The sequence below is a fragment of the Dendropsophus ebraccatus genome, chromosome 10 (genome assembly GCF_027789765.1).
Source record: "Dendropsophus ebraccatus isolate aDenEbr1 chromosome 10, aDenEbr1.pat, whole genome shotgun sequence".
NCBI classification, from domain to species: Eukaryota; Metazoa; Chordata; class Amphibia; order Anura; family Hylidae; genus Dendropsophus; species Dendropsophus ebraccatus.
The window spans coordinates 80,091,132-80,118,117 of NC_091463.1; the positions used below are offsets into that span (position 1 = coordinate 80,091,132).

General features: G+C 41.3%; 1 protein-coding gene across 1 annotated transcript in view; it reads left to right on the forward strand.

Annotated features, from left to right (window-relative positions):
- The window catches only part of LOC138766159 (leucine-rich repeat and fibronectin type III domain-containing protein 1-like protein), a 328,536-nt gene that overhangs the window by 154,885 nt on the left and 146,665 nt on the right, over positions 1-26,986 (forward strand). The window contains exon 3 of the mRNA XM_069943537.1: positions 21,374-21,428. The gene's annotated coding sequence lies outside the window, so the exon portion shown is untranslated. The remainder of the gene's footprint in view (positions 1-21,373; positions 21,429-26,986) is intronic.

Sequence of the window (26,986 nt, forward strand, 5' to 3'; positions counted from 1 at the left end):
GGGTTAAGCAAGTGCTTTGCAGGAAGCAGAAGTGAGAAAAGGAATAAATCCATCTACTCTAGTTGCCCCTTCCTTTTTCCTCAGTGTTCTCATTTATGTCAGTGGGAATCTGATTTGGGAATTGAGCTTTCAGTGGATAAATAGAAGGAGATATGTAGCGCTGCCAATAAGAGCAGCTGGCAGGTCACTCTTAGGTCATGTTCACACATGGGATAAAATACCTGTAAAACTGTGCTTAGAAAATGGGCAAAATCAGCTGTTTTTGAGCTCTGTTGAACTCAATAACAAAATGTCTAGTAGACATTCATTTTACGGCCAGTGTCGGACTGGCTCACCAGAAGACCGGAGGATCCACCGGTGGGCCCCCAGCTTTAGAACCTGCACTAACACTGACTGACATGTTGATTGTCACTGGTTCTTCATTGGTGGGCCCTCAGGATCATTTCCTCTGGTGGGCCCCAGATACCCCAGTCTGACACTTTTTACGGCCTTAGTACATATGGCTAGAGATGAACGAACCAGATTCGTTTTGCTTTGTACAAAGCAAAACTGATCTCTGCTTGTATCCCATTGCTGTAGCCATATTTTCCAGGTGGTCCCGGGTGGTATTCTTCCTCTGCAGAGTGCAAAGAGCAGCCAGGGATACAAGTGTAGATTGTACAACGCAAAATGAATCTGGTTCGCTCTACATCTTCTACTAAAATTAAAGGGGTATTACAATTTCAGCTTTCGCTGGAGTTCTGACCACCAGGACCCCTACTAATTCCAAGATTGAGCATGCAGTCATCCCCACATTGGCCGACACGCCATTATTCTCAATGGGGCTGCCAACCAAGTTGGAATGTTGAATAGTCAACGGTCCCATAGAGACGGAATGGAGTTTAGGGCGTGGTGGCCACATAACTGCGTGGAATGCTCCATTCATTGCAAAGAAGATTGCGCCCCAATTCTGGGCATCCTAATAATCGGACCCAATCAATCATCTTGCTCCATAGGATAGGAGAACACCAGCTGACATGGGAATACCCCTTTAAATTATGTCATTGACTGTGGCTGATTTTGCTACAAATGCGCCATCTTTTGTGCTTGGTAATTCCAGCCATAATTTTAAAAAATCCCATATTTCAAGCAAAAAATGGCTGAAAATATTAGCCAAAAATGGTGTGTGAACACGGCCCTACGGAGATTACTTAAGATCTCCCACATTTATCCATACAGTAAGTTTATCCTTTAACCTGCGGAGTTCCCGTCTCTTATAATATCATACCCAATGAATTTCCAACCACCCCTCTCAATCCCAATCGAGCTGAGCCCGTGCGTTGTTGAGCGCTTTGTCAGTTTGGTGCCATTGACAGGTATACCACCAGCTACTTTTCATTTCGTCTGTGATGCGGATCCATTTAGACATAATGACATGTAGAACATATTGCACATTGCAGTAATTGGGAGCTGGAAATATTGGGTTAGTAATTGGAGTTTAGTAACAGGTCCGTTCTGCAGTTTCTCCGTCAGACTTTTCAAAGTTGCTTTTTCAATGCCGCTAATTGGAGACGAAACTCAAATTGGTTCTGTGAATAAAGGGTTAATTAGCGGCTAATAATCCATCCACTTCACTTCAAAAACCTCTCTAGGTATCGACTATTTCTGCTTCTCCGCTAACGGCCCCATTATTACATTTCAATCACAGAACATTGGAAAAGTAACAATTTATCTGCAAACGGTTCTTTCTAGTGTTTCTGATAAAGCACAACGTCATTTGTAAGCACGGAGAGTCCTCCATCTCCATAAGAGGGGCAGATCTGGGGGGTTTAGCTTATTTCAGATCAGTTATTGGCTTTCACAAAAAATTGTCATTCGTAAAGCATTTTAGGTTAAAATATGATATACTTTCTTGGCGCTCTATTGCTTCATGGTATATGAGTATACGTTCATGGTAGGCTTTCTGTCTGGCAGTACCACAGAGGATTGAAATGTATGAGAGTCCAATACCTTCCAGACTCCTAGGTACAAACTGCAGGAAGAAGGTGTGGATGCCATCCCTTGAAAGAGGAAGTGATGGGTGCATTTTGAAACCAGTGAGACCGCTTTATCAAGTTAAAGGCAGCCAATCAGGAGCTGTCCCCTGGCTACCCGCACAGGACCCATGTACATCTCCCGCAGCTGACCTCTCACCCAGCTAAGAACTCACCCGGCTGACATCTTCCCTGGCTGACTTCCCCAGCAGGCATGGAGAGCCCTGTGTCCCTGTCCCAAATAGTCTTCAAAATAGTCCTGGATAGATTAAAACCAGGTAGCCTTTGAATCAGTGCCATAGCTACCATAGAGGCAGGGTAGTCAGCTGCTATGGGGCCTGTGGGGGAGGGGGTGTGGGGATGCACAGGGAAGATAAGAGCTTTCTGTGTCCTTCTGCTTAACCCTTATGTACTGCTGTGTGTAAGTGACCCGAAATTCATTTACATGCAGCAACACAAAAAAGGGTTAAAAGAAAAAGAGAAGGAGACCTCTGCTTCATTGCTCTGATAACCCCTGACCTCTGTTCCCTGGAGCTCCTGCCAAGGTCAGGGGTTATCAGTGCACTATCCATCTCTTTCTCATCTGCTTTTAACCCTTTTTTGTGCTGCACAAAAAGTGAGGTTTGTGTCACTTACACACTGCAGTACATAGGGGGTTAAGTAGAAGGTAGTTTGCTCTTGCACCTATGTATTTAGCCATAAGGGCTCCTAATGGGTCTTATAGTTAAATACAGTGGACTGACAGAGCAAGCAGCCATTGCCTCTCTGGTAACTGCCTCTGGCCACAATAGATTTTATTTTTTGCCACATCCCAGAGTATCTATCTATCCATCTATGTATCTGTCTATCTATCTATCTATCTATCTATCTATCTATCTATCTCCTATCTATCTATCTATCTATCTATCTATCTATCTATCTATCTCCTATTTATCTATCTATCTATCTATATACACTCAGGGATATATATATGTGAAGGGGGGGGGGCGTACAGTTTTTTTTCTATGGGACCCCATGAGTCCTAGCTAGGCCCCTGCTTGGAATTATTATTTATTTTTATTTTTTTAGAATGCCATCTCATTTCAAGATCTCATTTGCGCTCATCCCTTCTTTGGGTGATGGCACACACTTTGGTCCACACCTTAATCCAAGCATGGGACTTTTTTTCCGGTGTGTCTGTAATCTTCTTAAGCGGAGGAGGTTGGTGTGCTGAACAAATCTTACAATACCTTTTTTGGGTCACATTTTTTTCGGATTCTGATTTCACTGAACAATTGCCCATGCAAAGTATGTACAGGAGCAGGGACTTCTTTTAAAGGCAGGTGTCCCTGCTCCTGTAGAGTGACAGTATATATTTCTCACCCAGCCCAGCGAATGTCATGAATGTAACCTGGGATGTATAAAGCCCCACAAAAATGTTCACAAAATGTTCAGGTTCTAATGAATCCAAATTTTTGTCAAATTCACACCAATTGATACTGAATTGATTCACCTGTGATTATCATCTTATGTGTCACAGTGAATGATGCTTGTGTGTTCATACCACTATTCTTAGCTTCAGACAAATCATCTTTATGATTCATAATGGTTTAAAAAAAAATCATGTCTTATAAAAAAAAAAGAACGTTTTTTAACCCTGTACATATCCGTACAACAAGGATATACACAGTCAGGGGATCTGATACAGATGACTTGATGAGGGGTAAGGGTTTCTTTATCCCATGGGCTGTACTGAGTATTCATGCACTAGTAATACTCTGTATGTGACAAGCAACTCATACGTCACAAATGTAAAACTTAAGACTGAAAATGAACAATACTAAAAGAATAAGTATGATAGTGATAATTGTACCTTCCATAAACACAGATGTGGAGTTAGAATGTCTTTTGATTAGAGAGAATGATGCATTTTTTTTTTACCCTCAACAACTACTATTTTATTTTGAAGATAAAAAAGTACTTTACATTTCAATTGAATGAACACTAAACGTAGAAAAATTGCAAAAATAATTGTCACTTTCTTTCCTTCTTTCTTTTGTTCCTGTTTGGACTCAAAACTAAGAATTAAAACTTTGTTTATTTAAAACTTTTCCTTTTATCCCAGTGTTCTGTATCTGGCTGTAAGAAAATTGGCTGCAGAATGCAGAAGGAGCCCCCCACCCCCAAACCTCAGTCTGTAGGTCAGGAACTCTAAGACCCCCTTCATACATCAGGAAAAACAAGGCAGATTTCTCGACACATAGGGTTTTATTGGGTGTCCGTTCCAGAAAATAGGTCAGGAAATTGTAGAACCTGTCATATTTTCATCCAGAATTCCGTCACGGATGCCCCCATAGATGTCTATAAGAGCGTCTGGAATTCTGGATGCTTTCCTTATGTGCATTTGGAAAGCGTCTGGAATTCTGGATGCTACATAATACATTATTTTTTCAGGAAATCCTCAAGGCACTCCTGATGGTTCCTAAACAAAAATACTGATTACTGTTAGGTAATCCTGATAGTTTCCTGAATGTAAATACTGATTACTAGTTTCCTGAAGCCTCCTGAAAGCTTCCTTATCAGGATCTCCTGAGAGTAAAAACTGACACGGATGTGTGAAGGGTGCCTTAGTCTTTGCTGAGCCCTGCCCATCATACATCATGTATGTGTGTAAATCATTTATGAGTTTGGGTTGTTAATGAGCACTCACTCCACCCACAGTGATTGACAGGCTACTGTGTACGTAGAGCAGCTAGCCATCAGTCACTGGCAGACTGGTTGTATAAGGAGTGGGGTGGCTATCCTCACCTATATGTCATGGCCGGTCTGCGTAGTGGTCATTTTTCCAATCCATTGCCCCAAGTTAGGAATGGGAAGTTTTTTCCCCCTTAACATGATGCAGAACAGAACATTGCTCAGCATTTGCCAATGTCCCCTATAGGGAATGAATGTACCACTTGATTTGGGGGGGGAGGGGGAGAGTTCCCTTGTTGTCATGAACAACAAGTCTTGTATTTTGGATCCAAGACCTTTAGCTATGCCCCTGGAGTGGCCGTTACTTGCTCACTGGTCCATTTTTACATGTGTAAAAAAAATTACTTCTGACTTGGCACTTAGAGGTTGCCGTCACATGATCATTGCTCCCAGCATCAATTCTGCTTTGATTCACGTTAATCATTCTTTCCTGTCGAAGTCTTCAAGGTGGCAGTAAGATATGAAAGGAACCAATAAATGATCAAATCTTAAGGAAAAAAAAATAACATTGGGAACTGCACCTTCCAGCTGTTCCTGAAAAGATTTGATATTCGGAGACGTTAAGTGAAGGATGAAGCTCCGAGCTAAGAGTCTTCATAAAAAAAAAACAGAATTCTGAGGAGAAGAATAATGTTCAAGTTAATCACTGTAAAATGGTTTCTACATTGCAGAATAAAAGTCTTCTCACAGTCATTGTACGGAACCGTCATTGTTTTCCTCCAGTGGATGCAATTCATCTTGGAGCGCACAGGTTCATGGCTAGTTACGGTACAGTATTCTGATCCGTGTCTTGTAGTAAGTATAGTATGAGGGTAAACTGGTTAGGTTTCCACACCTCTAACTCTCTATGATGCTATCAGCTATCAGTTTGGGTCTGTAGGCCAGTGGGTTAGGACATCAGGGTATCAACTGTTCATTCCCTATCTATAGAAAAAGCAGTGGGCATATCCAGCAATAAGGAATGTCTCTGAGGGTGCAGGGGATCATAAGACTGGGGGTGCTAACTAGCATACTCGCATGTAAAGAAAAATTGAGAGTACACTCACCCATTAAAACGTCCTTTATTGTGATCTCTGGATTTGATCCATAAAAACTTGGCAGCTACATGCCGGCATCTTTAGTGTACGTGACAGCTGTTTCGTGCAATCAATGCACTTCCTCTGACCAGTAAGAGTGCACTCTTATTTTTTCCTTACATGCGAACTGTTCATTCCTCCTACAGCACCCACCCACTAGGTGGAATTAGGTTTTGCAAAGTGTCCACTGAAATCAGTTGGCTGCCCGAATTTAGAGGATATGCTGGCACCTCCAGAGACACTTGGTGGCCACTCCTTAATCTGGTTACCCGATGATCCCAAGTCAGGGTCCATTTAAACAGAAAGATTATCTGACAGATAATCTGCCAAAAATTTGAAGCCAAAGCCAGAAATGGATCGGAAAAGAGGAGAAATCTCAGGCTTTCCTTTATGACCTGATCTGTTTATAGTCTGTTTCTGGCTTTGGCTTCAAATCTTTGGCAGATAATCTGTCAGATAATCTTTCTGTGTAAATGGACCCTAATAGACTGCCCTTTATTAGGAATGCCTAACAGAGTATCTTTATCAGGGTAAAAATTGATTTTTTAAAGCAGACATTTATTTTTAGAAGGTAAAGAGCTTATTATTGCAGTGGCCACTGCAGGTGAAATGTGGTATTGCAAGGTGACCATTCAGATAATACATTTATGTCCACCAATGGAGTAGCAGCAGATACAGAGCAGCTCTTCATTACGGCTTATAGGAGCCATCTATGATGTTCCTATAAGTACTAATGAGGCATTCAGCTAGGAGTTATCCTTATGAGACAATATTATGAGATGTATTTTTCTTTTCTTTTATTGATTAGAGCCAGGTACTAAAACATGTCCCTATTTTTCTAATTGATTTCTATTTCCTGATTGTAATTTTTCTTTATTTTAAACTTTTTACATTTCTCTACACAGTTATAAAGCCTAAATTCTGCAGTTTTCATACCTAACTTTATAATAGATTTCTCGGTGCTTGGTTCAATGAAAAATGTTTTTTATCATTGAGGGATTGTGCCACCAGGGCGGAGCATCATCAGCATCTAGGCCTCGGCATAGCCCAATGGGCTACGGCACTGATGTGGGTAGGGTGAAGTGGTGCAGCGTTCTTGAAGCCCCACCCAGGTGGCACTATCCACCAACAATAAAAAGTATTTTTCACTGGACCAAGCACCAAGAAATCTATAATAAAGTAAGGTATGAAACCTACAGAATTCAGGCTATACAGCGAAGTCCTCATACAGAAAGAGAGTGATAGTATCACTTTGACAGTTCACAGCGATATGCTTTACAGCAAGCCCCATGGACATAGACGACAATAGACAAAACCTATCCCATTGTGAAAATGTGAAACATTACAAACATGCTCTGTGACTTTTAAAAATGCCATTCCACAGGGAGCTGCTATTGTCTTATACCACTATCTTTGTACTGGTGTCGCATGTCCCTGTAATTCAGTACAGATCACTTTACAGCAGCCTCCTCCTTATCATCACAGATAGAACAGGAAGTCTAGGCCTAGTTTTAGATATAGTGGTGAGAATGAAAACTGCAAGATTCAGCATAATTTTATACTATTGATAGAAAAATTAGAAAAATTTAAAATAGCCAAAAATATATTGTACTTAAGAACTTAATTTAAAATATAGCTGATATTCTGGAGACACGTTCCCTTTAAACTTTGCAGATGCGGCATTGGTTTAACCCAAGACATAAATAAACCCATAATATTTCCAAGAACATAGGCGCATGGGATGAGATAAATACAAAATATATCTCCCGGGCCCCCGGTGCTCGATGAAGGGTTAACACATTCAGATGAAAACCGTCGCTCTTCAGATGAAGCTTTCTCTGCCTTGTAAATAGATATTGAACACCAGGTTCCTGCGTCTGCTTTGCATAATAAAGGGATGTCAGCGTGTTGTACATGTAGAGATGCTTGAGAGGTGGTACTGGGACACCAGGCATTGTCTGTTCCTTTGTTACATTCTGCTTTCCTGTATACAAGAGCCGGGTATTGATATTTAACCGACTTGTCGTGCCCAAAATTAATGTAGCATTAATCCAACCACATAAAAAGGAACAAGTTAACGGTGGTGGAGATACTGAACCCACCCGCTGTAGGTCTATACCTGTCAGGATTGTACATTACTGAATTCATCAGGCCTTTTATACATATGAAGATGAATCTTATATTTTACCTACGTGGATTTTGAGCGTAGACGATCGGCCATGGAATAGAACTCATTATATCTTATTAGGATCCATCTTACTTTTGGCAGATAAGACACCGAGCACGGTAAAAAACAAAGGTATAGATTTCCTGTGATCACAAATTCCGGCTGGCCCGCTATCCACATGACGGCCCTCTCTCAGCTTCCGAATGGGATGGAGCTTGGAGATAAGACCAGGGGTCAGCTTGAAGATGCTCGGTTTGGGCCATTGTTGTATTGGATCAAGGATAAGCTTAGTTCTGTCAGGGTTTGCTCAAATTCTATTGTTAGATTTCCTTGTGTAAATGTCTGGTTTGTAATTCCTTCTAAGCTAATATTCTATGCCAAGAATTGTTGAGTAAAGCCAAGACAGCTGCAGTGGCCATTGTTTAGCTACTATTACATGCTTAGTAGACAACCTAGACCTTTCCTCTAAGGAGTCATGTGAGGGCACGATTCTGCATCAAATAAACATTTTTATTGTTTTATTAGATAAAACTAGAGTCGTAAACTCAAACATGAAACAAGAGAAGAGACAAGCACTGTCACCAATTTGTCTTAAAGAAATCAACAGGGGTTGTGAGCACAAGCAATTTTTTGATATATGTTGAATTTTTTTAAGTTTTCTATGTTTGAATCAACATTATACATATGGTCACTAGGTGTCCCCCTTCATTGGTCACGTGTACAGCTGCTGCAGGTATACATTCAGTAGCAAAGAATCCTGGGAGTGCTTGCATTGTATGGTCAGCTCTCCTGTCGCACAGCACCAAAACCTCTGTAACCACACAGTGACAATATACTAACTGAACTGTTGCATAATAAAGATCATTGTATCCTGGTAAGCTGCATAGCTGATAATATAATTAGCAAAAGTTAATAGTATAATTAACCATCAGTTGATATACAACCTACATGATGAACAGATGTCTTTCCTTGGGTGAGTGCTCAAAGGACTATGTTTGGTCTCTTTTTTTGAACAGAAAACAGACCAAATAACGGTATGTTTGATTTAAAAAAAAAAAAAAAGGGGGTATGTGTCAGAATTTTCGATTCCATTATTGAAAAAAAAAAAAAAAATAGCTGATACATTCCCTTTAAGGCAAAATATGCTAGTGATTGCAATAAGAACAGACTACATTCACCTAATAGCTTCCCCCGTACCGAGTTGTTTTGTGCATATATCAAAGATGATAATAATGAATAATGTACATATAAAATCAACCAGTTATCATGCATAGAGCACTACAGCATGTCTAATAAATTATCCAAAAAAGAATAAGCACCTAGGTATGGATGAATAACAGCAAATAAGTAAGCATCTATAGCCCAAAACTCGGATTACTTACTCCCACAATGCATCTCCTACACCCTACTCGGTCAGCTCTCCCTCCCTACACTAACTACCACTGTGAATATTGCTGCCTTACTAAATTCTGTTGCTGTCCCTGCTTGTTTAACTCTCCCTACTGAACGGCACAAGAATTAGGAAAGACTGTGAGAATTTTTTATCGCATTTACATAACGTACGTAATGGTGCTCATCGTACAGCCAATCACAGTAATGTTAGTAGTGAAGATGGCTACTACCTGACCTCATGTGCCCTTCCTTCCCCCACATTTATTGGCTCTTTCAAATTGGTGGGAGGAAACTTACGCATTTGCGTACATCGCGTGATAAACGCTCGCATGTTCTAATATGTTCAAAAATGATCGTTTTAACCATTCCGATCATCAAACAAATTGTTCGTGATTTTGCTTGTACAAACATTAGAACATTTATGAACATGTATGCGTATCACTAGAGATGACCCAGCATGATAGTTACCACCCTATATCTTGGCCGCACATTGCAGTTATACGTCACCAACCTGTCAAAATGTGTTTTCAGCAGACTTACTGACAAAACAAGGAGTCTAATGGTTACTATATTTGGTCCATTTTCCTAATGTGGGCTTTGTTTGTGCTGGACTTAAAGCATGGTCTACTGCACCTACAAGATATACATGTGGGAAATGGACTGATGTAGTCACTATTAGTCTACATTTAGGTCAAAGAGCCTGCCAGGAACACATCAAAGGATACCTCAGTGAACAATTTTTTAAAAAGTTGCTGAAGCATACCTGCGATAAGTGGCCAAAACATGTTGTTCGATGACTTTTAATTCGGCGAAAAAATAAGGCCATGTTCATGGGTAGCGTAAAACCACATAGGCAATAAGATGAATTCCATGGTCAGAAGAATTGACCGTCAACATTTTTGACTGCTGCACCTTAACGTCATTGTTGTGTCCGTGCTCATAATATCTGTGAATATCCACTCTGCAAGCTGACCTTTCCCCGGCTCTTATTATGCTTCACATATGCTGCATTTCATAGCTAATGGCGTCTAAAATGGTGCAATTGGCTGTAAAACACAACAAAAATGGAACGCCACTAACCGTGCATAAGTTGTTTGTTCCTCATTCGCCGTGCATGCTATTGTTCTGTCTCGGGACGTATGGTCATGCCTTGTGACACCTGTGGCAGATTGCGTCGGTAAATAAATGTTGGGTGTCAGTAAATTGTTAGATACAATATTTCCCCGGTTTGGCCTTTTCCTTCCGGCAGCATTTCTCCCGCACAGGACTCTCAATCTAGTTAATTGAGATGTCATGGATTTTATGTAAATGTATTTCTGCCTGGATTATTTAATTACTAGATCAATATGTCACTGGTCTTACCTGGTTTTATCATATACCGGGATCTGGCTGTAATTTGTTCTTTTTGTTCTCTATCTTTTGTTATTGTTGATCAAAAAAGAGCCCAGTGAAAAGTTGAGTTGTTTGTGGTGTATAACATGGTGCCGGAGAATAGTTCCAGCTTATGTAGGACGTAGATTTGGATGGATGGATGAGTGACGCAACTCAATGCATTGGTAGAAGTGCCGTAACAGACACGCTAGGACCAATAGGGACAAGAGGTTCATACATTTCAGTCAAAAGAGGCAAATCTGGCAACATCAGTTGGTGTGGTGACCTCTCAAATATGTATGGTGGGCCTGCCGACCCTGCGAAGGGTTGGATATGTAGGGTTTCGATAGCACAACCCTTTTGTTTTCCAACTGATAAGCCCCTGCCAGAGCTGGCTGACAATGGCTTATTCCTCTTCTCTCAAGGCACAACACCACCATGCCAAACACTTAGGTGTAGAAGGTCATATCCACCGGACCTACACCACAATACACTTTTTTTCTTTTTCACAAAAACTACACTGCTTTGTTGGGTATTGGCCTGAGAGTTAGTGGTTAGTGTTATCAGCTTGCACAACTGTAACTCTGGACTCAGTCAGTGGGCAATCCTAGGGAGGGTTCTTTTACATGGTCCGCTATGGGGCCACGCGAAGAGATAGTTTGCATTGCCATTAACGATTAATCATGCAACTGGGCCATACAAATGATCACTGTATCGTTCATGTGGCCATTTAAACTTAATGCTCTCGGCCACACGTCCCTTGTTCACACAGGGAGATGTGTGGCCAATAGCGATAACTTTTATAGCCATCGGGATGGGACAGGTTTGCAATCTTCTTTTTTAAGATATTCAACTCTTTCTCCCAATACAGAGGACATCTTGGCCTTTAAGGTGCTTCGTAGAGTAACAGATTGATGTAGATGCTGGAAAGAAGCTGTTTCGTGGGTGTTTTGGCAGGAGCAGCTAGTTTCTACCCAGTTTGGACTTCTGAGGTTTGGAGATTTGGTTTTAAAGTGTTGACACATGTTGGAGAAGTCCTGTAGCTGCAATTCAGGGACTATTATAGAGCTCAAATTGATGTTAAAACTGGAGATTTCAGTTTTCAGCATATTCTTGTTTCATAGTTAGATTTGACTCTATTACTGTGTTTTACTGTCCCCATATGACATAAATTACAGCGATTCACAACCAAATCACCATGTTTGAACATATGGTGAATATCTCCATGGTATGGTACCTCCATATGCTGTTACATTATGTAGATGTTCTTCACTAGCAGTATATGTAATATGGTATCCAATACAATTCATACTAAACTTACCATTGCTGTCATATAGATCACTGGGGTCCTTCTTGGGTAACACAGGTTGCTGTAATGACATTGGCCGGATGCTAGACTGTATAACTTGACTTTACCTTTCCTGTGTCCTTACAATGACTCAAGACTCAGATGCCACCGTTACTTACAGGCAGAAAAAAGTAACCAGTCGGCAAAGAAAATCATACAAGTACATATCAATATCAGGAGTACCAACAAAACTTAACATTAGATGTCTGGAACTGACTGGAAAGACAACAAAGACAATACTGGAAGGACTTAACTAACTCTTCCTATTTTTCCCTCCATCTCACCCTACCCTAAACTAAAAAGAAGTCCATGCGCCCAGTTACATGGGGTGATTATTGGTTAAACAGGCTAATATCACACTGTGTTATAAGGCTAGAGATCAGCCAAGAGTAAGCAAAATCATTTGTGGAGTGATCTGCCTCTTCCAACATGCTGAAAAACCATCAGCCTTCAGCAGCATATCTCCCTGTATAATAGGAGATATGTGGCAAATGGCTCATAACAGGAATGTGGCGCACAAACAATCCAACAATTGTTGAAATGGCCTGGCCGCATGTCTGATCAAGCCCTGTGAAGGCTCTGTAGATGAGCACTGATCACAAAGATCAGCGCTCATTTACAGACAGGATTGAGCTGACCAATAGGGCCCTAAGGTTTTTTTTAAATTCACCCTGTTGGCCAAATGATACAAAAACTGCCCTAACGCCTAATTTTTGCCATCACTAAACTATACTATTTGCCCTGGCAATATCCCTGTACTTGCCCTGGACTAAACTATGCAAAAGAAACAAATAAAACCCACTAAGGCCCCAAGAAACAAATGGGAGAAGACAATACTGACACACTAAGCAGTGCTCATTGACTTTCATATACCAACATGGATAACAGGATACCATGCATAGGGAGCAAAAATAAGAAAATAAATTCAAGACAAGAACATGGAATAAACATTGGAGACCAAACTTCATCGACTAAACATTAAGTGGCTACCGGACATAAACTCCATCAAACCACTTCATAAAGAAGCACATTTTCTGTCCCCCGCTGCGCGCTGGCATGAATACTCACCAGTAATGATCGGTGTTGGGCAGATTTATTCCGGTCCTGGGATTATTCTGTTCAAATCCCGCCCGCGTTCACATCACTGCTCTTCGGACCCCTCCTCCGTCTCCATGTTGAGTAAAGTCTGGAAGTCACTCTCTCCCATAGAGAATGCATTCAGAAGAATTTTTAGCGAACGACCAACGACAATTTGAGAACATGTTGAAAGATGACAATGAACAATTTCTCGCTCGTTGCTTGATCGTTCGCTGTGTTTACACGAGCAGATTATCGATCAATGGCGATGGTTATTAGAGCGATAATCGTTTCGTGTAAACGCACAATAATTAGAGATGATCGAACAGGGCCGAGGTTCAGGTTCGTACGAACCCTAACCATTGGCATTTGACTCCCGCTGCCTTCCCGCTCCGTAGGGAAGGTGGAGACAGCCCGAGTACTGCCTGGAAAACAGGGATACAGCCCATTACCTACGAACCTGAACCTTGGCCCTGTTCAAACATCTCTAACCATAACAGAGATCAATAGAATTATATGAGAAAGTCAAATAAGTTCTTTTCGACTTTTATCAGATACCAAACCTCATTGCTCTGTTACTGACCTTGTTGGTCAACCCCTCGTCTTGGGTTTTTTTTTTCATTGAAGGACAGGATAAGCCTCATCCTGAACATAATGAGGTTTGATAGGAGGTAAGATGTAAAAACAATACGTTCCAGCAGTGGTGCCGAGAAGAAGCTAAGACACGGTGCGTGGGTTAAATAATGTTATAAGCCTCTGACAGCCCTGGTGTGAGCAATAAACCTTATGGATTATAATTAGGCATGAAGCACATCCAGTAATGCAAAACTTAGTTCAGCGTGTTGAAAGTTCTCATTAATTTGTTCTACCATCATTTTCATTTACCTCTATTATATTTCCCCTTGGTGATAGTAAGTTTTGTGCCTTTCATTTATATGACCTTGGCTGCAGAAACTGGAATTTTCTACTAAAAATGTTTGTCTTAAGTTAGCGCTCACGTGTCCACATTATTTCTTGCTTAGAAAAATTAAAGGAGACAATGTATTTAAAAGGAATGTGTCATCAGACAATGACCTATTGTTTTAATCAAGTTTTTATTTAAGATTTTTTTCTAAAGGTGTTTTATAGGATTAGGAAAAATAAATAGCTGGGGTTTTTTTTCCTGCCAGAAGCAGTGCCACTTAAATCCTCAGGTTGTCTGTGGCGTTGCAGCTCAGTTCTATTGAAGTGTATAGTAACGAGTTGTTATACCACTCACAGCCTGAGAAGAGGAGTGGCACTGTTTTTGGACAAATGCAGCTATGTTTTGGCTAATCCTGGATAACCCATTTAAGTCTTTTTTCATATTCTAAAAGAATTCTAAAATCTCACAGTTTTCACCATGGTCATGGAACCTAATAATAAGCTGACCCTTTTCTTTCTCTTAGCCCGCGCGCCCCCTTGTATTCTCCAATAACTACGCAATGTTGCCTAAAGTGTGAGAACGGCTGAACAGAATGTTGTAAGTAATATACTGTTTTGTTCAGCATTTCTGTCACTAGTTTATTCTGCAGAATAAATCTAGTGAGGGGTTCCCTTTAACAATTGTCATATTGCGCTTATGCTCATAATTTGGATTAATGTACAACCAAATTCCATATACACACACACACACACAATCAACTTACTACAAATCTTTTCTTCCAGCAAATAGTAGGGTGGCTATAGGGGTTGCAGCTGCAACTGGGCCTATAAATCAAGGGGGCCCAGATAGATTTCACTGACCTATTTATGCCTGAACAGCTACCATTCAGCCCCAGTGCTCAGCAGTATAAGGAGGTCTGTGTGGCAGTACTGACAGGGGCAAAGGTGCCACACAGGTTAGAGGTCAGAGAAATAAAGTCGTAAAACATGAGGCTGCACTGAGGAGTGTAGAGGAAATAGGAACTGTGTGTTAACCCCTTTCCCTCCATTTGGTGTCTGTGTATGTGAATTTATTAGAGACAGCATAGATGTGGCAGGGCCCAAGCCAAACTTTTGCATCGGGGGCTGTGAACCTTAAAGCGAATGTACCACCAGGTACATTGCTATTGGTGTCAGTGGCTCAGTCCTTTTTTTTGAACCGCCGCCTTGTTCCCGTGCACAGCGCCAATCTATTCCCAGGCACCGGTACAAAGCACTGGGGGCGGGCCCGCTGGTCCCAATTGTGACAATCTCCCTACTCTAATGCGCCTCCATTGATTCTAATGGAGCCATGTAACAGAGGAGAGGGGGTTTTCACATACTGGGGGCTGGCAAGCCCGCCCTCAGTGCTTTGTACCGGTGCTTGGGAATAGATTGGTGCCGTGCGTGGGAACTGGGCTGTGGTTTAAAAAAAAGGACCACACCACCGGCACGTTTGTTGGTGTAAAAAGCCCATAGCGATGTACCTGGTAGTAGTCTGGTGCATGCAACTCAATGGTCATGAATGATATAAGGGCCAAGCGTTCTGTCTGTGGCGAGCTAAAATCCAATACATTTCATTCAAGGATAGTTCAAATTCCCATTGGTTTTCCAGTAGGGCTCTGTTATGTCGGAGGCCCAATTGCCATATCCAGATATACGTCTCTATTCTGTTGTTATTATTATTTGTAATTATTATAATAACGCATAATAATCCAGAGAGTTTATACTTTTCCCCTTACACAGCGACAGATTACGGCAAATGTAACATCTTTGTTAGTACACAAGCAATAATGGACGATTTTATTTTACAGTCAATTAAATGCGTAGTTCCACTCGGCTGCCTAATCTGAAAGCAGATGTTTATCTTCTCGTAAATTCCTTAATAACAGCCATTATCTGAGCTTTAGCTCCTCCGGGCAGTGTTATCTCACAGGGCAGCACCTGATCTTCTGCAAACTAATAACATACAACACACACTATAGAGGAAAATGGAGTGCTTCCTCTCTGTACAGCCACGTGTAAGCACTACTACCCTCAACATTTCGCCGAGGGAAACCCCTCCAAAACACCATGGGGAGATTTATCAAACATGGTGTAAAGTGAAACTGTCTCAGTTGCCTCTAGCAACCAATCAGATTCCACCTTTCATTTTTGAAAGAGTCTGTGAGGAATAAAAGATAGAATCTGATTGGTTGCTAGGGGCAACTGAGCCAGTTTCACTTTACACCATGTTTGATAAATCTCCCCCCAAGTTTTTCTGAAGATCACCCCCTTATGTGTTCCTCCATATATTATACATAAGCACTTCTGTGAGAAGATCGCCCATTTCAAAGAGGTTTCATACTACATATGTAGCTCCCGCGTGGCTTTGCCTGTAGGAGAATGAAAAATGAAGTAGGAAATCTATGATCACGCCATCATTAAAGGGAATGGATTATTTTTTCTTTATTTTTTCTTTTTTTTATTAAATTAAACTACAAAGTGAAACATGTTCCTGTGTCCTCATCTGTTTTTATTTTCTGATTGTAGTGTTTTCATTCTACTGTTTAAACCTGATCTTGGGGGCAGCCATCTTGCCCGAGCTGTTTTAAGTAAAGCTTAGACAGATGTCTTACAGTAGCCATAGGGACCATGTAGTCTGGAGTTGACTCATTGACCTCTGTTCAGATATTGCTGTGGGCATGCTGTGTGAATTGTGCAGAGGTCAGTGGTACATGGAGGGGGAGGAGGAGGAGGAAAGCTGCCTCCGTCATGTATTGACAGAGGTGGATCCCATGTTTGCAGCTTTATAAGAGAACAGAAGTCTTACCTGTCATTATTATCTTGAATATGCAAAACCAGAGTCCACTGAGCCTCAGTTGAGAGTCTCAAAACAAGGGAATAGCCTGACATCCATCCTGGGAAGGAAACCTGTTACCAAGGGGTGGCTCCTGTAGGGAAACCACTTAAGTCCCACTTAAGGGAAGCCCCTTAAATCCCACTTAGTTGCGATTATCAGGGCACAAGTAGGGAAATACCAGGGTGGCCGCTTAGCCTCAAAGTCTAATTCAGTTGCAAGTATTGTAACATGACAAGGGATTACCAAAGCGATGCATCCGCACATAGACAGCTGTTTCGGGATATTGCCCCTCATCAGTGTGGAGTAGGATTCTGGCTATTGGAGTACGAATATCGAATATTCGAATATTTCACTATTCGCTCATCATTAGTCTCGGGCACTGACGTAATAAACAATGTGAGATTACACCATATCATCTTGTTTCAGGCATCTCCTAGTAGGTGCATGGTCTGCCTCATTTTACTGAATTCTGTAATAATTAAATGGAGTGGCAATGAACATGCTCCCCCCTTACCGCTGTTGAGTTGGGGGGGGGGGCTAGGGAACCCCTGTGATGAGTGGAATTTACAATCATCCATTTTGGTTCAACCATAAAGAATTGTAGACAATATTAAGGTCCGTCATCTGCTAGTCCTGACCTTGATATTCTGAGCCAATCTCAATAGGTCATCCTCCATCCTGGTGGCTAAAGTCACACTGATTCTTGCTTTGCATTGTATTTAGGTCCACTCTCTTTCGGTAGTATTATAATGCATTTTATGTGTCCTTCGATGTTCTATGCCGACAAGGAGGAACATCAAATTTATGTCATTTGTCGGCTTTTTAAGCTTCCAACAGCAGCAACAAGTTTGTCAAAAATCATCTGTACTTCAGTATTCTGAACTCTAACACATTAAAGAGATTGCAGAATTATAGTAATCTTGGACAGAGACTTCTTTACACCGCCCTTGGTAACTCTGGAGAGCTTCTGTCCTTCCCGACTACCTTGGTGATTGATGAACTGGTGCCTCTGAGAAGTCGTATAGTGTCCTAGCTTGATTAAGAACACTTTTTATTACCTCTTGATGACCATGTTACTCAACGTATTTTTTGATTGACATGGAGTTCATGTATGTGTCACTGTAGTCGTTCTTGTGGTTAGCATACTGTCTCTTTCTTTCTTGGGAGGGACCTCTCTCCTAGCACACAATAGTTCTGATCCATGTAGAGTAGAGATGAGCGCAATTCAAGCATGCTCGAGTCTAACTGTTCGCCATTTGATTAATGGTAGCTAAAGAAGTTAGATGCAGCCTTAAGGAGACCAGGAAAAAATATATAGTACATCCCAGAACCCCTAGGGCTGCATCCAACTTCTTCAACCACCGGTATCCAAATGACGAACAGTCAGACTTTGCGCTCAAGTTCCCTCATCTCTAATGTAGAGCTGTTCATTTTTCCTCTCGAGCACACCTTTCCTCTCTCTAGGTACCTTGATCCTCCGTGATCCTCCATATCCTGAACCCTCGGGCATATGGACATGGTGTCCTTGAACTCTCCCGCATTGTATTCTGCAGGCCCTTATATAACATAAGTCACACCCATAGCTACAATGACCACCACTAAACATCATCATGGCATTGTCACTCTCCTGGGATACCGCAATTTTATCTTGGGGAACACGATACATCGAAATGCTGAGTTCTCCATGGAGAGAAATGCTCTAGTTACGCTAAAAGAGTCTAAACGAATGATCCCCGGTATGTTATTAGTGTTAGGAAGACAAGCTGTATACATTATTTACATAAACGCATTACAAATAATCAGTAACCACAATAACAGCAACTTGAGGTAAAGTAGAGTAAGGAAAAAACTATAGTAGTAGATAGGGGCTAGATAGGAGGCCCTTGCCTAATTAGCTTTGTACTCAGCCGGGATGTGTGTGTGAACTGTGTGACTTGAAGAACTTCTTGTAGTCATGTTTAGATAACCGCCTTCTACCTTTCTGTGACCACCCTGCGAGGTAGTAAGAGTCCCAGGTCTCTGTCTCTGGGTGAATCTAACTAGTACAAGCTTTTCTACATAGTCGAGCATAGTCAGTAGAGAGCGGCTAACTTGCATCTGTGCTCTACTGCAGATCAGTCTTTTTCTCTCTCTTGCTTGATGGGGTGACTGTCCTGAAGTAAGAATCCATGGCCTAGGCAAGGGGTTTACTCCTGTAACTCTGGTTACCCCATAGTTGGGTTCAGCAGTGCATGACTGCTGTAGTCTCTGGTAGGGAAAAAGCAGGTCTTTACTCTTCTCTGTCTAAACCACAACTCACTAAACTCAGGAAGGAAGTGGAATGTGAGAGTGTGTGTGGCAGGCTAAACCTTCCTCCTTAACTGCAGCGGTGCACAGGGGGAGTAAGACACCTAGTGGCTGGAGTAGGGCACAGCAGCTAATTGCACTAACTGTGGCACTTGACAGAGCTGGTTTTACCTGGGTATGTAAAGATAAAAGAACCCGTAGTGGGACAAGACACTACACAAAAGTTAAAGTTAAAAACCAGGAGATCCATTAGACTCTGCACCCCAGTATAGGCCATGTCTACTTTATTGTGGTTAAAAGAGTTCACATTCCTGTATATATTATAGCCCAGAGCTGCATTCACAATTCTGCTAAATGCCATAAGATCCAATAAACTCCTGCAGACAGACACATGCCTAGTATTTTAGCCGAGCTTATAGTCCAGTGTAAAATCCTGGGTGCAAGCAGCCACCCGTAGGGGAAGTTTAGGAACTTAATGCATACTTAAGGCATGAAGTATATGCAGTAAGCTCCCAAACCCACACCTGTGGGCTATGTGTGCATAAAAATCAGTTTCCATTATGAAATCCATATCTAAAAACAAAGATAATGGGATATAGCAGCAGAGTAAACGGTATAAAATTCCCAACAATTGTGGTTATTGATGAGTAATCTTGAATTTAAAGGGCAGTTAGTGTTTGATTTAAAGGGGAAAAACCTTTATTCAAGAATTTAAATGGAATCTGTCATCACCAAATATAATAGTGTCAAGGAGATGTTGCCACAGCATGCATGCCTCCTCCCTCCCCCACCTTTTCTGTCTTGGCCAATTGACATTCAGGGCTTAGTGCTGGAAACTGAGCCCTAAACACCAATCCTGCAGGGTAGGGGAGGGAGGGGGCGTGCATTCTGTGGCTCAGCAACACCTTCTTGAGCTCTGAGCATGACATAAAGCTGACCGATTCCCTTTAACGAAAGCCACACAAGTCCCTGACATCACCTTAAGTAGTTTTACAGGCACTTTTATAAATAATTTGTAAAATTGCAGCAGCCAGTAGTAACCATATAGTCAGGCTTTTACTCACCTAAGACCCTCTTGTTAAAGGATTTTGTGTTTTAGCCGCGCAGCACAATCATCGTATTTTTACAGAATCTGTTAGCTGTGCCTGGAAATTCTTATCAGTTTAATACAATATAATTGGGGTGGTGCAGCCGGTCTTAATGCACTCTAATAAAAGGAAATGTGCCGATTTACGCTTGGCCTATAATTTGTCCCTCTTAGGCGTATAACATTTTTTTCCCGCCGTACTGTTTGACCCAAGCCAGTTAAGCTGTGATCCTATTAAAATGTGTTTAGTTTCTCTGTGATCTAATCGGACCTTCTTATTTTCTTGCTCAACCCGAGAATTTTCAAAAACTTTTAGGAAAATTAAGAGAGCAAAGCATAGAAGTTTTCAGATAAGCAATAAATAATGAAAGATGAGTCATCCTACCTTCACCCACTGTCTATGTCTATACATACAAGTCTATGGAAACACAAAGTCCTGTCCATGTCTATGGAAACACAAAGTCATGTCCATGTCTATGGAAACACAAAAATCATTTCTGCAGTTGGGCATCAAAATTATACGTAGATAAATGAGCTCTAAATGTCGACATGTTGATTGAGGGTAAGCATCTCAGAGGTTCCCCGAGGGTTCTGAATGGGCACATGTAAGGAGTGCTAGGCAAGCAGGGGCCATTGGCTAGGGAAATGCTGATTATTGGGCCTCTTTTATTTTTGTTAGGTACCTGTAGGGTACCTAACTAGAAGAGGGGTCAGATGTGTTACGTGAAGCTCCTTGGCCCTTAAGTTCTCCATGGCAACTTTGTTCCAAAACCAACACCACTCTTGTCTCCAGTTCAGGTGTGGTTTGCAATTAAGTTCTATTCACTTCAATGGAACTGAGTTACAAAACCTGCACTCAAATTGGAGACAAGAGTGGTGCTGTTTCTGGAAGAAAGTGGCTGTGTTTTTCTAACGCTGGATAACCCCTTTAAAAAGGGTCTCGAAAAAATCCTGCAAAATGAAGATAGTGTTTTCTATATAATAGTATTGTGAATCCTTCAATGTCTCTGCAATATGGATCTCTTTGTCTTTTTAACTAAAGCTTGTTCTTTCTTTACCAGGCACCACTGCATACCTACCTGAGCGAACAAGTGTTCAAAGAACTGAATAATACAGGTAAGTGCCACGACCTGAAAGAATACTGACACTTTAATGGCATACTTATAGATCCCTTATAAGTTTTTCTCTACTGGTTTATTCCCCGCAGTAGGACACAGAGATTTTTTTTACTAGGTGATAAGTTTTGTTCTACATTTAAAGGGACTGCCTCCCAATACTCATTTGTCTTCTGGTATCACCTATGTTATCAGTGTGAAGAATGGTGGCTCAGTGCTTAACATTTTTGCCTTGCAGTAGTCCTGGGCTCAAATCTGACCAGTACCTGCATAAAGTTTGTATGTTCCTTTTTTAGGTTTTACTTGTAGATGATCCAGTATAAGGCCACGTTCACACAACGGCCATAATTAATAGAAAATTTACATTGTGCTGCAGTCTATGGAATCATGGCCTGAGTGTATACACAAAGTATACGCTCTGGCCGGGATCCCTAGAGGCCGCAATGAAAACTGACATGTCATTCATTGAATAGCGGCCGCACAACGCTGATAGTGCTTACAATGGAGAGTGCGGCTCCAGACGCACTTTCTTTTGTATGCAATGGTGAATTGAGATGCTGGGGCACATGGATGCAACCTTATACCAATTTAATAGAAATGAAGTTTATCATAGCCAGGACTGCAGTACCGGCCAGGATAAACTTCACTGCCGGGTCACAGAACAGCCGGTGTCTCGCGTAGTGTGAACCCTGCCTAAAACATTAAACCAAAGACATTTGAATACACATATGTCCGTCCCAACACAGGGGTAAAACCGGAAGCTTACGTGTTTCGGGCATGGCCTTACCCATAACACCAGATGTTACGATTTCAGAATTTTGGAAACATCACAGCCCCTTTTGTACACTCCTTTTGAACTTACTGGGATAAAAGCATTGACATTGTATTTATTTATTTATTCATTTAACACATCGTTTTACAGAGATGGGCTCACTCGATCGGCTCAATCGAAATAATATAGTCAAAGAAACATGTAAATCGAGGCATAGATTGATTTTTTCGTAGCCAATTACTAGAACAATTAAATGGCTATGAGCCATGACGTGCCCCAGCAGAATGAGCAGACAGACATCAGATAAAGAAGTGCTGTATTGGCATTTTGTTACTTTATAATGTGCTTAGCGGTGTAATTTATTCAGTACTAGTGCAGGGAACACTGATAGTGAATGTTCATCTTCTTAATCTGTGGTATGTTCAGTAGTTTGCACCTCCGAATGTAACCATGTACGTACCATAGCTAACAGATGAGCTCTTATTTAGCCAACAGCTATCTCTCCCGATCCCCACATACACATAAACACTTGGCGGAGCATTCATGTGTTCTAAATAGAGATGGGGTTAAGCCACTGCCAAAGGGTTTGGGTGGTTGAAAATGCCTGATCCTTTATATCTACTACACGGAGAAAGTTAGGAGGCATCTTAGTCATCCATTCTTGACGACAAGTTTATCCAACCTTTCTCTAATGTGCATAAGACCCTTTAATCAGGTTTCTGTACAAGATATTCCTAATGCCTGTGTATCACTGTCTTCTACCGTAATTCCTATGCATCACAGTGAGACAGTCTACTGCATAGCAGATATAAACTCCCATAACCACTTATACGCTTGTCAAAGTCTGTATTCAAATGGTGATCTTCTAGACTGGATAGATTACCAAGCATCGTAAAGTACTTAAATGTGTACCTCTTGTTTCAGGTATCTAAGGATAAGCTGTCCGGGAGGGGTGGCACTAGTTCCACCTATTATATAACTTGTATACAGCATTTTTACCAGTCTTTCCCCTGCACTCACCATTTCTAATTTTCAGTGAGTGAGTGAAACCTAGCTGCTATGATGTCTCCTATATACTGCCCCTGCACAGAAGAGAACATCCTCCTCTTCTATATCTTTTTATAATCCATTCTCAGAAGCAGCAGCAGCATAGAGGATGTTATAGAGCAGCACTGAGGAGTCTAAGCAGTGAACCAAGCCGCAGGATGAACTCTTAAGTTCATTGTACGCTCCAGAAGTCTCTCTGTTTACTCTAGTCTTCTCTATCTTCTCTAGCTACTTACTACTCTATTTACTGGTATGGGCAACATGAAACCTCATCCCTCAGTGATCAGACAATATTGTTTGTCGGGATGGATTTTTTTTTTCAAAGTAATGAGTTTCTAAGGGGGAGCAGAAAAGGAGCTTGATAGGTGGGGGAAAAAGCATTTTTCTCTGATAAATAAAGTTTCTTGTATTCACTTGTACTACTGATTTATGCTAAGTTGAAAAAAACATTGACCATTGGAGATGAGAAAACTGAATCTTATGAACGAAGATACGTTATGAACTTACCGAACTAAACTTTTTTTAAGGTTCATAACAATGGTGGCTGCACAATAGAAGACTAAAAAAAAAAGGTATGCTCATCTGTCGACGCTCCAGCCCTCTTAGCCAATGAATGACTGAGATGGGACAGTGCTGTGGCCAGTAATTGGCTGAGCAGGCTGTCTATCCTGAGACAAGAGTGATAGCCCAGTCAGCCAATCACAGACCACAGCCTTGTCCTGTCTTGTCCTGTCAACCTGATTGGTTGAGCAGGCCGTCACTCTCATCTCAAGAGTCACAGCCAACTTAGCCAATTACTGTCCCCGGCAATCATTGCCTCGTCAGGAAGTGGACGTGGCAGGGATCAGCAGGGGACACTGGAGACCAGAGAAGGAGGATGTCAGGGGTGCAACGGCAGGTAAGTATGATGAGGAAACTTGCTGAACTGCACTAAAAGAGTGAAATGCCTGCAATCATTTAGCTGCTTTAATGCAGTTTGTTTAAGGTTCGGAGGGACCCAAACATTGCTTCAAAGTTCGTCAAACCTGTAGAAAAGAACATTTAAAAAGTTTGCTCATCTCTAGTGACCATTCATTCTATGTAATATAGTCAGTGGCAGGAAATGTTACTGATCACCCTGGATCTCAGGAGTGAGACCTCCTGTTATTCCAAGATATAGAAGGGGCAGAGTGTGCAACGGCATGTGTCTCTCAAATTCAATGCGAATGCATTGGATGTATTATTGTACCCTTCTCCTGGCTTTATCTCGGGATCACAGTGGGTCTCAGGAGTGAGACCCAATGTGATCAGTAACATGTAAAAAATATATATATATATACTGCAGTGGAAGCACTTCACTACCAGGCCCCCATACCCCCTCCACTCAACTTGATTCAATATATTTTAGATTTATTTACAGGCTGAGGTCCATGACAAGAATTGGTAACAAGCGTCTGCAGCAGATCCTTCCAGAGGAGATTTCAATATGAAAAAGGTCACATTTACCATTTTTTGCTGAGTATATTCCCTTCAGTTTTATCCTGGGATCAGATCCGCTCTGCAGATGTTTCTCGCTGGCTTCCTGCTCTCATCATTCCTTCGTCTTTAATTTCAAGTATTACCATTTCTGAGTTATTACTTGACAACCTTGTGCATCATTTCTCTGGAATCAAATGGCAGCCCTGGGTGTTGTAGTTATATTGATGTGGGATTTATCTTACCTGCATCTCTTCTAGTCTTTCGTCTTATTGAAAATTTCAGAATTATTTAGAAATTAGAACGCGCCAATGGAAGGCGGCGGCACCTTTGAAGTTTTTTAAGGAGTGAGTTTCAAGTTGTTTAATTTTCAAGGTCATAATAGGAGCCTACAGAGCTTTATATAAAAAAAAATTAAAAAATTGGGCTTAGACTGTATATATCAGGTAATGGGATGAACATTGTATGTTTGCCAATATAAGGCATCTTACACACTGTAGGTGTGTTTGTGGAGCCGGTATGGTGGCACATTACATCTCTACAGTTCTGGACTACAAGACCATAGGCACGTTCCCTTATTCTTAGCCGCTCAATATGGGGGTATATTTTGGCATTTTGTATGCATTGATATGGAGTTGAGGCCTAGTTCTGGCCTTAGCGATTTTTCATATACATACTCACCTGGCCCAGTCCCGCATCAATTGTTGGGAGAATTAAGGAAAGCCAGGAAACTGCACTAGGCCAGGTGAGTATTGGGCGGGAGCATACAGGATTTATGGGGCCCTGTACAGATTTTTGCGATTGGGCCCCATAAATTCTAACTACGTCCCTGGAACTAATATACTAACTATAGAGTAAGGACATGATTTTATCATAGCCTGACTATAGTCTTGGTCTTTGTTAAGATGTCAGGAAAACATTGAATGAGAAAAATTCTCAGAATCTTAAGCTTTTATTTACTGCTTAGAAATTTTACATGGTGTTTGTTAAGAGTTAACAGAGTCGAGCAGTCTAATCCTTTCTTAAAGCGGCAGAATGAGAGGCACTTGTCACTTGAATTTCTGACAATTGTTTGTACGGGAATTGCAGTCATACAGGTAATTGTTCCATAATAATACGCTTAGGTGTGGAGGCAGGACGCGCTAGCACAAGCTCATAGGCATTTTGCTGCCTGTTTTGTCACCAAGTACAATTCCTCTCCCACTTGGAGTTCTTGTATGTGAAAGATATGTTTGACAGAAGGAGAGACAGATTTAATTGATACAAAGAGGAAATTAAATCTTCACCAGTGAGAGACAGAAGGAAGGAGATTTTTTTTTTTCAGCAGATTCTGAAGAAAAGTCGTATTCAGTATTATTACTTTTCTCCTATAACTGTAGCGACACTTTAGGATTATTTTCTGAAATCATAGGTTCTCAATGTCAATCTGTTCCCTGACTCTAAAAGCATGTTTTACTTTTGTAATGAATTAACTACTCTATGTAAGAATAGGTGTAAATGCACTGCGAGAGGTTCCTCTACTTTCTGAGTTTCTCAACTCTGGAGCAGTGGTGTAGCAGTAGGGGTCACCATAGTGGCAGCTACAACTGGGCCCATAGACATAGGGGGCCTAGAGATCCCCTTCACCGTATTGCTTATAGCATGTTCAATGCTCAAAAATATATGGAGGGCTGTGCAGCAGTACTGACAGGAGCAGAGGTGTCACACAGGAGCAGAGGTGTCAAAGAAGTAATTTCATAAAACAAGAGACTGCACTAACAGGAGCAAAGGAGATAACTAATCATACCTGGTGACTCACTAAAGGCCTATTACACTAAACAACTATCCGTCTTATCTAGCCGATTAGTGGGCGTTCAGACAGATAATCGCTTAGTGTGATTGCACATGATGAAAAGCAACAATCAACCAACATCATGCTTATATACTGTATATATATCGGGAGGTATATGAAACTTAAACATACTAACCTACCCTGATCCCCCACAGTTACCATCCTACATCTCCTGGTCCCTGCTTGTCACCGTTTCTTCCTGTTTCCTAGACAAGCCATCTCAGCAGAGACTGCCTGCTCAGCCAATCATTGGCCTTAGCAGTGCCCCTCTTTAGTCATCGATTGTTGGCCAGTTTCTGCTGAGATGGCTTGTCTGGAACCCAAGAGGTAGTATTAAGGAGCAAGGAATGGGTAATGGTGGAATAGGGAGGTGAGTATGATTTTTTTTTTATGTTTAACATACACATATATATATATATATATATATATATATATGAAGTTGTTGACCAAATTC